Source organism: Canis aureus, chromosome 11 (genome assembly GCF_053574225.1).
Source record: "Canis aureus isolate CA01 chromosome 11, VMU_Caureus_v.1.0, whole genome shotgun sequence".
Lineage (NCBI taxonomy): Eukaryota > Metazoa > Chordata > Mammalia > Carnivora > Canidae > Canis > Canis aureus.
In genome coordinates, this window is record NC_135621.1 from 51,223,936 (window position 1) to 51,234,619 (window position 10,684).

The following is a 10,684-nucleotide window of genomic DNA, read 5'->3' on the forward strand; positions in this document are numbered from 1 at the left end:
ATCTTCTCTGGGTTCCTGAGAGGTCGTGGAGGGCATTGTTATTGAGGGCCTGAAAACCTAGCATCTTGTTGGCATAAAGAAATGCACATTCATAAAATCCAAATCCCCAGCAAACAGTGTCCACCCAGTCTGTCTTGCCCAGAGTTAAGCCACTGAGCATGTGACTAGAAGAACACATTAAGAGTTGTAAAGAACCCAGAAGCCCTGCTTCCCTGAAGATTCCACAATATTCTTCAGTGTGCACCCTTTATAGTCTAAAGACACATTTGTATGCATATAAAATGGCATCTGGCTGTTGATAAGGGATGTATGGTTGTGTGCATGAAGCCAGATTTTGGAGCTATATGTGCATCAATAATGGCTTCAAAGCTACCAAGTCATTTGTGGGTGTGTATGTGTGTGTCTGAATTATAAATCAGTGTCTTCAATGAAAATAAGATACAGAGCTATAATTAGAACCTGCTCAGAATCAAACACAGGCTCCTTTCTCTCTCTGTAATTAGCACCCCATCACAGAGGGTACCCTGGGAAGCACAGCTCAGAGAGAGTTCTCCCATCATTTGCTTTCTTTTCTATTATCTTTGCATATGACTCTGTTTTTCTTTTCAGTGTGAGACAAAATTCCTTACTCCCTGGAAGCAAAGACCCAAAGTTATGGGAAGAAAGATCTTGCTTTATACTATTACAAGCATAGGAGGATTAGGGTGGGATTTCCCCAGAAGGTGAAGGAGCATTTGGCCAGTGGCTGTGGGATTTCAGTGTGGGTAGGGATGTAGTGCTTGCTCAGTCTCAAAATGCTTCATTTTTGTTGCCTTCCCAACTGAATTGTTAGCCCTTGGTCAGGGGCCATGACCTCTCCCCGTCCCAGGCTCTCCAAGGGGCCCAGCGTAATGCTGTGTAGGAGGTAAACCACCTTCAGGGAGGTGGCATATCCATGCTGGCAAGGGAGCACATGCCTTCAGATGGAGAATGTCAAACGAGAGTTGCCCTTTAGAACTTCTCACAGAACTGTGTGTGCACATGGGCATGCGCTGCTTTGCAACTACAATTCATTAAGTTCTCTTAGTAGAAGCCTCAGGATTCTAACTTAAACCATCCTTATGCTGGTAACAAGCAGTCGGGTAACTGTAACCTAGGTGTTTCAAATAAAATAAGAGAATGAGGAACAAATACAAAAGGCGACTGGGGAGCTTCTGGGGAGCCCCCGGTATGGTAACTCTGTATGGTTGACACCTTGGAACCATCATGAGCTAAGAAGTCTGGGTTGCCTTAGTATAGAGTTCCTCGCCTCTTCCCACCTAAACCAAGACCAAGCAAGCCATTTCACTGATAGGTTTTGGTCTGTACTGATAACAGTGCTAACCCCGCAGCCTCCATGTGCTCGCCAGCCAATTCTATGTTTGCCCATCCCCACTCTGCCCTGTGGTTGGCCAGAGACAGTAAATTAATGATCACAAATAATCGTTTTTCTGAAAAGAATGTCTATTAAAAACAAACAAACAAAAACTCCTTGAAAGGCTGGCTACAAAAATGTGAGGATTAAAAACATCCTATACTGAAATTAAGGGGAAGGAGAAAGTAGCAAATGAGTATGTGCTTCAGCAGTGAGATTTGCAGAGGGGAAAACCAAACTATGGATAGCAGAAAGATATTTCACTTGGAGAATCTAAAGAATTTTGTGGTCATTTTCCTTGCTATTGTTTAAAGGGAAGACCACAGTAAAGAAAATTGTGGGTCAAATTTCATATAAGAAGGAATATGAAACAACGGATCTTATCTTTAATAGCTAAGAACCCAATTTAATGTTTGAAGGGAGGGGAAAAAAAAAACACAGGTGTCTATCAAATGTACTATAAAATCCTATCAAATTAGCTCTTTGAGAAAGCACGCGAGGGCATCAGGCAGCTGGGAATTTCGCAATTCTGCTGTAAGGAAATGGGCTGATACTTTTAGGCAAACATACCAGAGTTTATACATCTAAATGAGTATTGTCATCTCCTTTGAGAGAGTCCTCCTGAGATACTTTATTCTCAGAGGGAAATACTGCTTTTACTCTAAATATTTTTACACTCCCCTCTAGATTTTTCTTTGAATGGGCACCCTTTTGTGGGTGCCTGGGTGGCTCAGTGGTTGAACATCTGCCTTTGGCTCAGGTAGTGTCCCAGGAGTCCTGGGATCGAGTCCCGCATAGGGCTCCCTGCAAGGAGCCTGCTTCTCCCTCTCCCTGTGCCTATGTCTCTGCCGCTCTCTCTCTCTGTATCTCATGAGTAAATAAATAAAATCTTAAAAAAAAAAAATTCCATGAATAGCGCCCTTCATGTCTAATGGTCCTCCTCTGGGAGTAAACCTGATTTCTGAAAATCATTTTGCATCAAAAATAGTGTGTGCATATAGTGGCAAAACCCTGATTTTTCTGAGGGGCTTTGAAATGATGCATTCTAAAATAAATTCTACATGAGGTCCAGACATCAAGGGGCAGCAGCCTCAGTGCTTTCCACAGTAACTTCCAGGGACCCGACATGCACAGCCTGGCTGGGCAATCACACACCTGTGAACCAGCCACACCTGGACAGGTGGGATCCTGGCTCTGCATGGTAGCCGTTCTGTTCCTTTCTGACCTTTGGTTTCCTTGTTTAAAACTTGGGGTAGGGGGACTCCTCGGTGGCTTGGTGGTTGAGTGTCTGCCTTTGGCTCAGGGCGTGATCCCAGAGTCCAGGTATCGAGTCCCGCATTGGGCTTCCCGAGGAGCCTGCCTCTCCCTCTGCCTATATCTTTGCCTCTTTCTCTTTCTCATGAATAAATAAATAAAATCTTTAAAAAAAAAAACTTGGGATAGGATTAATACCTACCTCATGTGACTGTGAGGAATATATATTTCTTTAATTTATATATATATTACTGTTATATATTACATATTACTGTGTTATATATATTACATATATATTATATATATATAGTAATATATAGTAATCTCTACACCCAGTGCAGGGCCTGAACTCACAACCCCAAGATTAAGAGTCACACAGTCTTCCTGACTGAGCTAGCCAGGCACCCGTGACCATTAGGAATATTAAATGAGGGATCCCTGGGTGGCGCAGCGGTTTGGTGCCTGCCTTTGGCCCAGGGCGCGATCCTGGAGACCCGGGATCGAATCCCACGTCGGGCTCCCGGTGCATGGAGCCTGCTTGTGTCTCTGCCTGTGTCTCTGCCTCTCTCTCTCTCTCTCTCTCTCTCTCTGTGTGTGTGACTATCATAAATAAATAAAAATTTAAAAAAAGAATATTAAATGAGGTAATGCTTGCAAAGGACATATGCAGGGCATAGTAATTATTTATTGCTATTATTCTTCCCTCATAATATCTTACTGTGGAGCCAGGTACATAGTAGGTGATCGCTAAAGAACTGTGAGGCTGACGCTAAAGATGTCAGGCTTTGGCTTGAAAGTATTTCCATACCTGAAGAGAGGGGTCATCTGAGGTAATCACAGAAGGGCTAGGAAAACCTGTCTAATCCTCAGTCCTGTGAAGCTCTCTTAGAATGGTATTTATTTACCTCAGAGTTCCACCTCGGCCCTCCTAGTCTGGGAAGTTGACCATTACATCAAACAATGGAATTCCTATGAACAATAAGAAAAAATGTTAAGTAGCATGGATAATTGGAGAATAAACTATCAGAGAGTCAAGTAACCCTATACAGAGGAAAATGTCCATGGGACAGTCTTGTCAACCAAAGAGACTCCTCTGTGGCCTCGTCATTCAAGAACAATGAGGTAACTTGTTTACCTTGAGCATGAGAGGCTTCAGCAAAAAGAAAACCTACCTCAGAGTCCATGAACAAAGGAGAATGGGTCTTGGGGCCAATCGTGGGACAGGATGGAGAAAGAGAAACTGCCCAAGTTTGGCCAAAGATCGTGTCATTCTTTTTTGATGACCTCAGATCGATAAGGAAGTTTTTCATAACTTTTCGGATTCAAAAAGGATAGGCACTGGCAGCTCTGCAAATACCATGTCGACAGCAAAGCCCAGTGTGACGCGGTGTTCTAAGCCAGATATTAACAATTAGGGGAAAAGGCAGAAACACAGTAGGGGACACTTTTCATGGGAAGCCTTGAAATAAAAAAGAAAAACAAAGATGAAGCTCTTTGCTCAGCACTACATAGTCGCTGACTTCAGTAAGCAGGCTTCTAACACTCTCATGTAAGCACGGAAGGTGACATGTAAGGAAGAAGACTTTCTTGGGATAAAACATAAGAATAAAGATCCCTAGTGATAGGCAGGAGTAACTATGAGACCTGGAGGTTTAGGCATTGACCTGTCCAAAGATAGGCCTAGAACATGGACCCGGGGAGCCTGGTATTGACCCAAGACCCTCTCATTTGAAGAGCCGGATTGAATCTCAACCTGAAACACAAGGAACAAAAAGATTGTTCCTGGGATGCAGAGACTAAGTGGGATGGAGGGCAGGGGGCATTGAGAGCCTTGGCTTCTGGAGAAGGAGTCAGTGGCTTATAAAGATTTTCCTTCTGCTGATTCCTGGGAACCATGGAGTCAACACAAATTAGCAGAGCTAAGTAGGCAGATTTGTGGGTTTGGAGGCATAATTAGTACTGTTTTTCTCTAGTCTTGACCTAACTGGAGTTCACTGGGTATGTAATGGAAAAAAAACAACCAGCTTGACATAAAAATACAGGAAATGCCTGCAATCACTGCTGATTACAGTAGCAGCTTTCCTTCTGTTATTTTTGTGAAAGAGAAAAAAAAAAAAAACAGCATTTGTTAGATTTGGTCTTGTTTTGCTTTTTTTTTTCCTTTCCTAAATGGTAGAAACTAACTTCGCCTATTAGTTCTTTTTAGGGCATTCTTTACTCTAGCTAAATGATGTCACTTAATCTTTATAAATAAAGGGGTGGGGAGGACGCAAGAAGACATTCAAATTCTTATCATAAATAAAATTCTTTTACAAAATACATTCAAGTGGTTCTAAATGCGGTTTCTCAGCCCTGGGGGCTCATGTTTTCTGAATTCCTCCAATTGCTAGTCCCTCTAGGCTGTTCAGGGATGAATTTAGTTTTTAGCATAGTGCCTTATTTTGCAGTGTGGTTTACATTAGGGCTGGAAGAGGTAGTGCCATTTCCAGCAATTTCTTTTCCCAGAAGCCATCACCTCTTAGAGAGTGAAGATACTCATACAAAGACATCTTCTGAACCAGGGGACTAAAAGACACACGATGTTCAGAACAGAGAGCTAGAGTCTACCAACTGGAAGCTAGCAAGGAACACCCACTCAGTCTGTTAATGACGTTCATCTAGCATATTTTACTTCTGGCTTGAGGATTCTTAATGCCTGTGGCTGGAATTGGGATAGAAGGTATGGTTATAATGTGTCTTTTAAAATGCCACCTGGGAACTGCTTGGATTCTCCTGGCTCTCAGTGGGTGGGTGCCGGGGGAGTTTGCAGATGGGTGGCCCCTTGGGCATCGCCCAGAGAGGCCACACTGCCTATAGAGCCATGAGGCTCCTTTGTTCATAAGGCTCCAGGAAGTATTGTCATTCTGGACAATAGACGTAAGGAGCTCAGCTCCCCAACATGGAGCTCAGGGGGAAAAAAAAATTGAATTTGGTTCTCAAGCTACAGCACTGTTAGGGAGAAAAACGCTGAACTCAGATTCAGAATGCTGTATTTGGCCATAGTTTCTTAGCCCTCTGATGAGATTAAACTGGGTGATTCTTGATTGTTCTGCTGACAGAGTTCTCAGTTGGGGGTGATTTTGTCCCCAGGGGACAATGGGCAACATCTGGAGACATTTCTGGTGGTCACCTCTGGGGGTGGGGGCTGCTGCTGGCATCTAGTGGATGGAAGCCAAGGGTGATGCTACACAGCCCGCAGCACACAGGACAGCCGCCACCACAAACCATCTGACCTACATGCCAGTGGTCCCGAGGCTGAAAATCCCTGCCCCGGCTCTAAAGTTCTCTGATGATGCAGCTCTAATGGCATAGAGAAGTTGTGAGTTAACAGGTGCCTGGTTGGCTAGTAAGGGTTATGAACCTTAGAGGGAACACAGCCAGAAGGGCAGGGACTTCAGTCCCTGAAGAAATCAGATCGAGATGCTGAGCTTTTTTTTTTTTTTAATAAATTAATTTTTTATTGGTGTTTAATTTACCAACATACAGAATAACACCCAGTGCTCATCCCGTCAAGTGTCCCCCTCAGTGCCCGTCACCCAGTCACCCCCACCCCCCGCCCTCCTCCCCGTCCACCACCCCTAGTTCGTTTCCCAGAGTTATGAGTCTTCATGTTCTGTCTCCCTTTCTGATATTTCCCACACATTTCTTCTCCCTTCCCTTATATTCCCTTTCACTATTATTTATATTCCCCAAATGAATGAGAACATACACTGTTTGTCCTTCTCCGATTGACTGACTTCACTCAGCATAATACCCTCCAGTTCCATCCACATTGAAGCAAATGGTGGGTATTTGTCATTTCTAATGGCTGAGGAATATTCCATTGTATACATAAACCACATCTTCTTTATCCATTCATCTTTCAATGGACACCGAGGCTCCTTCCACAGTTTGGCTATTGTGGACATTGCTGCTATAAACATCGGGGTGCAGGTGTCCCGGCATTTCATTGCATCTGTATCTTTGGGGTAAATCCCCAACAGTGCAATTGCTGGGTCGTAGGGCAGGTCTATTTTTAACTCTTTGAGGAACCTCCACACAGATTTCCAGAGTGGCTGCACCAGTTCACATTCCCACCAACAGTGTAAGAGGGTTCCCTTTTCTCCGCATCCTCTCCAACATTTGTTGTTTCCTGCCTTGTTAATTTGCCCCATTCTCACTGGTGTGAGGTGGTATCTCATTGTGGTTTTGATTTGTATTTCCCTGATGGCAAGTGATGCAGAGCATTTTCTCATATGCATGTTGGCCATGTCTGTGTCTTCCTCTGTGAGATTTCTGTTCATGTCTTTTGCCCATTTCATGATTGGATTGTTTCTTTGGTGTTGAGTTTAATAAGTTCTTTATAGATCTTGGAAACTAGCCCTTTATCTGATACGTCATTTGCAAATATCTTCTCCCATTCTGTAGGTTGTCTTTTAGTTTTGTTGACTGTATGCTTTGCTGTGCAAAAGCTTCTTATCTTGATGAAGTCCCAATAGTTCATTTTTGCTTTTGTTTCTTTTGCCTTCGTGGATGTATCTTGCAAGAAGTTATTGTGGCCGAGTTCAAAAAGGGTGTTGCCTGTGTTCTCCTCTAGGATTTTGATGGAATCTTGTCTCACATTTAGATCTTTCATCCATTTTGAAGTTGTGAGTTAACAGGTACCTGGTTGGCTAGTAAGGGTTATGAACCTTAGAGGGAACACTGCCAGAAGGGCAGGGACTTCAGATCCTGAAGAAATCAGATCGAGATGCTGAGCTTTTTTTTTTTTTTTTTTTTTTTTAAGATTTTATTTTTTTCATTGGAAACACAGAGGTAGAGAGAGAGAGAGAGAGAGAGAGAGAGAGAGGCAGAGACATAGGCAGAGGGAAAAGCAGGCTCCCTGCTAGGAGCCCAATGTGAGACTCGATCCTGGATGCTGGAATCATGCCCTGAGCCAAAGGCAGATTCTCAACCGCTGAGCCACCCAAGGGGTCCCGAGATGCTGAGGTTTTTTAACCCTTCTGAAGATAAGGGGAAGGCATAAGGGAAAGATTTCCACTTGTCATTTCATGTTCTTCTCTCCCCTCTCCAAGATTCAACAATAGAAAGTCTGAGATTGTATTGAACTTTTTTGAAAGAATTCCACCCATGTTTGAAAAACCAGGGGAGCTTTTATTTCTTCTGTAAATGTTAAATCAAGAAAGATCTTTAATCTACGCATACTATAAAAACTGAAGTAGCCTTAACTATGATCCTCTCTTCTTATTAACGTGTTAATATCAGTTTCCCCACCCCCAGGTGGCTCTCAGCTATGGTTAAAATAAACATATGGCAGTATCTTTGGGAACTGCTTGGCCGGTTCACAAACCAAAACCACTTCTCTCCAGATAAATTTTGCTTCAAACCAAACAAAAGAAAAATTTTAGAGTCGTTTTACCATCATAACTTGATCTAACCAGAATACCTTAACATCACTCCACCCTTTAATCTTTTATGGGAAGGTTTATGCCAGTAATGGTTTGGTGTTCTTGGGATTAAAGAGATTAAGAATACATTGGTAGACAATTTTTATTTCCACCTTGGTGCACCCATCGTAAAGTAGACTTCATAATTGTTTATGGCCTCTTGGGACCAGACTACCTTGAACATTTTATGGTGTGAGATCAGTCTGCAGAGGCTCCGTCCCCAGTGCCCTGAGACAGGCTCCACCCTGAGCCCTGAGAGACATCTCCTGGTTCTATTCTCTCTGACTCTGGGGTGTCCATGTATTTACTGCCTATCTTTGACACCTATAGCCAGGACATGCAAATACCTGCCAGGTCCGCAGCACAGTGGGCTCTGAGACGGTGTAGATGCCCACAGGGAAGTTACAGGATCTAGCATGGAGCAGGGCTTGATAGGGGATGGCTAGAAAATGTTGCCCAGTTTGTTGACTGGAAATTCTGGGTTGGTGGTCACGTTCGCCAATTTCAGTATGTCAGTAGGTACGTTTGTGTTTAGAACAGACCAACATGCCATCTCTGAGCTCATACTCCCATGGCTTCATACACCTAAATATATACCCGAAATAACTCTCATGAATGTCTTTGTACAGTTGGCTTGGCTTGCTCACGAGCAGTCCTCTCCTGAAGCTGTGTTTGTGGGTAACTTACAGGGAGCAAGGGAGCAAGGCAGACTAAAGGAAAAATGATTTATGCCTGCTCCTTGTTTTTTCTTTTTTTTACCACTTCTTTCTTCCTCCTTTTTCCTCTCTCTCACTCCCTCCCTCCCTTTGTCCTTCCCTCCCTTCTATCTTATTTTTTTTCTTACTGAGGTTTAATAAGCTTCCAGTGCAGTACACATCCTTATGTGTTAATAAACCTTTCCATGAACAGACTACTATGTAATGCAGATCGAGGTACAGACTCTTTCTAGCACCCCAGCAGGCTCTCCTACAGCCATCTTTAAAGATGACCTGAGTGGTAAGAGACCCTAATTGTATCCTTTTGACCTTGCTTGGGTCTGGGTTGATATGTGAAGCTCCTCACTATGAAAATGATTAATAATACTTATTGGGGCACCTGGGTGGCTCAGCTGGTTGAGTGTCTGCCTTTGGCTCAAGTCATGATCCCAGGGGCCTGGGATCGAGCCCCACATCAGGGTCCCTGCTCAGGGAGGAGCCTGCTTTTCCCTCTCCTCCCCACTCATGCTCTCTCTCAATATCTCTGTTTTTCTCTCTCTCAAATAAAAGAAAAGAAAAAGAAAAAAGAAAAGAAAATGATTAATAATAGTTATTGAGGAGTTAAGTTGTGCCTGACAATAAGTGTTTTCCCTATGTTCTCCTATGTAACCTTCAGGAACACAGCCTATGAAGTAGATAATACTGTCCTCATTTTACAGATGAAGAAACTGAGACTTCAAGTTGTAACTTGAAGCAAAGAAATCCCATAGGCAGAAAATGGGGAAGCCACGCTGGAACCTGGCCCAGGCACCATAGCCTGTTTTCTTTACCCCTGTGCCAATAGATGTTTGCCTCTATATACGTAGAGGATTTCCGAGCAAAGCCAGATTACTTTTCATATAAAACTGAATTTAGTAGTTCTTCCTACTAAAGCTTGAGGAAAGGTTCTAGAAGCTTTTACCAGACTGTGTTGCCATTGGTCCTTGTGGCAATATTTGCTGCCCAATGGTCATGGTTTCTGAAGCCTCTCTTTGGGGTGCTATGTTTAATCTTCAAGAGGAAGGTTTACTCAAGTTCACTAGCAAAAATGTGCAATACAAGGAAAGGAAGAGCCTTACAAAGGAAAACACTTGAACCCCCCACCCATACCCCCCCCCTTTTTTTTTTTATCTACACACTGCTAAAAGGAAACTCAGAGTCAAAAGATAAGTAAATCACACATATTAATGTCTTAAACTATTACCTCCAATTGTAGGACAGTTACTGAGAAGTGGGAAACTAAAATAAGGTTCATCAGCTCACTCACTGATCATGAGGATAAAGGAATTTGGGGCAAGTGTCAAAAGCCCCACCCCAAAACAAGGAATTACTTTTTTTGGCCCAGGGGTGGGGGAGGAATGAATTATTTTACCTGTTTACTCTTAGAATCCTTTAAGAACACTGTATCACGTGGATCAAAAGCAAATGTATTGGTTTTAAGGTCATATTGTGTCTTATTCCTCCTTCCAACCTCTTTGGTATTCGGTGATAAGGTTTAGCACCTTCCCAAGTGCAAAGAAATCAAGTTCCAATAATGAATGAAGGAAAGGAGTGTTTATGAGGCACATGCCCATCTGAAGGGGAAGCAAACTCAAGGCACTGCCAAGTTCAAGCAACTGACAGTGTTCAAACAATTGCACCAAGTTTGAAAAGTGATTTTAAAATGTTTACTTATAAATGAAGAGATGTTAGTGTCCAACAGTGGACACTATACTTATTTCCAATTATAATAGTGTTTTTGCCTCCTGAGACACCATAAAGAATATGAATAGATAACCATCTAGAGAGAATCTCCTTTTAAATAATAACCTAATAAGTTGACATTAATATAATCAAGT

General features: G+C 42.8%; 1 protein-coding gene across 3 annotated transcripts in view; it reads left to right on the plus strand.

The window, feature by feature from the left end:
* PRKCE (protein kinase C epsilon) overlaps positions 1–10,684 on the plus strand; it is a 485,512-nt gene that overhangs the window by 417,253 nt on the left and 57,575 nt on the right. The gene's annotated exons all lie outside the window — the stretch shown is intronic.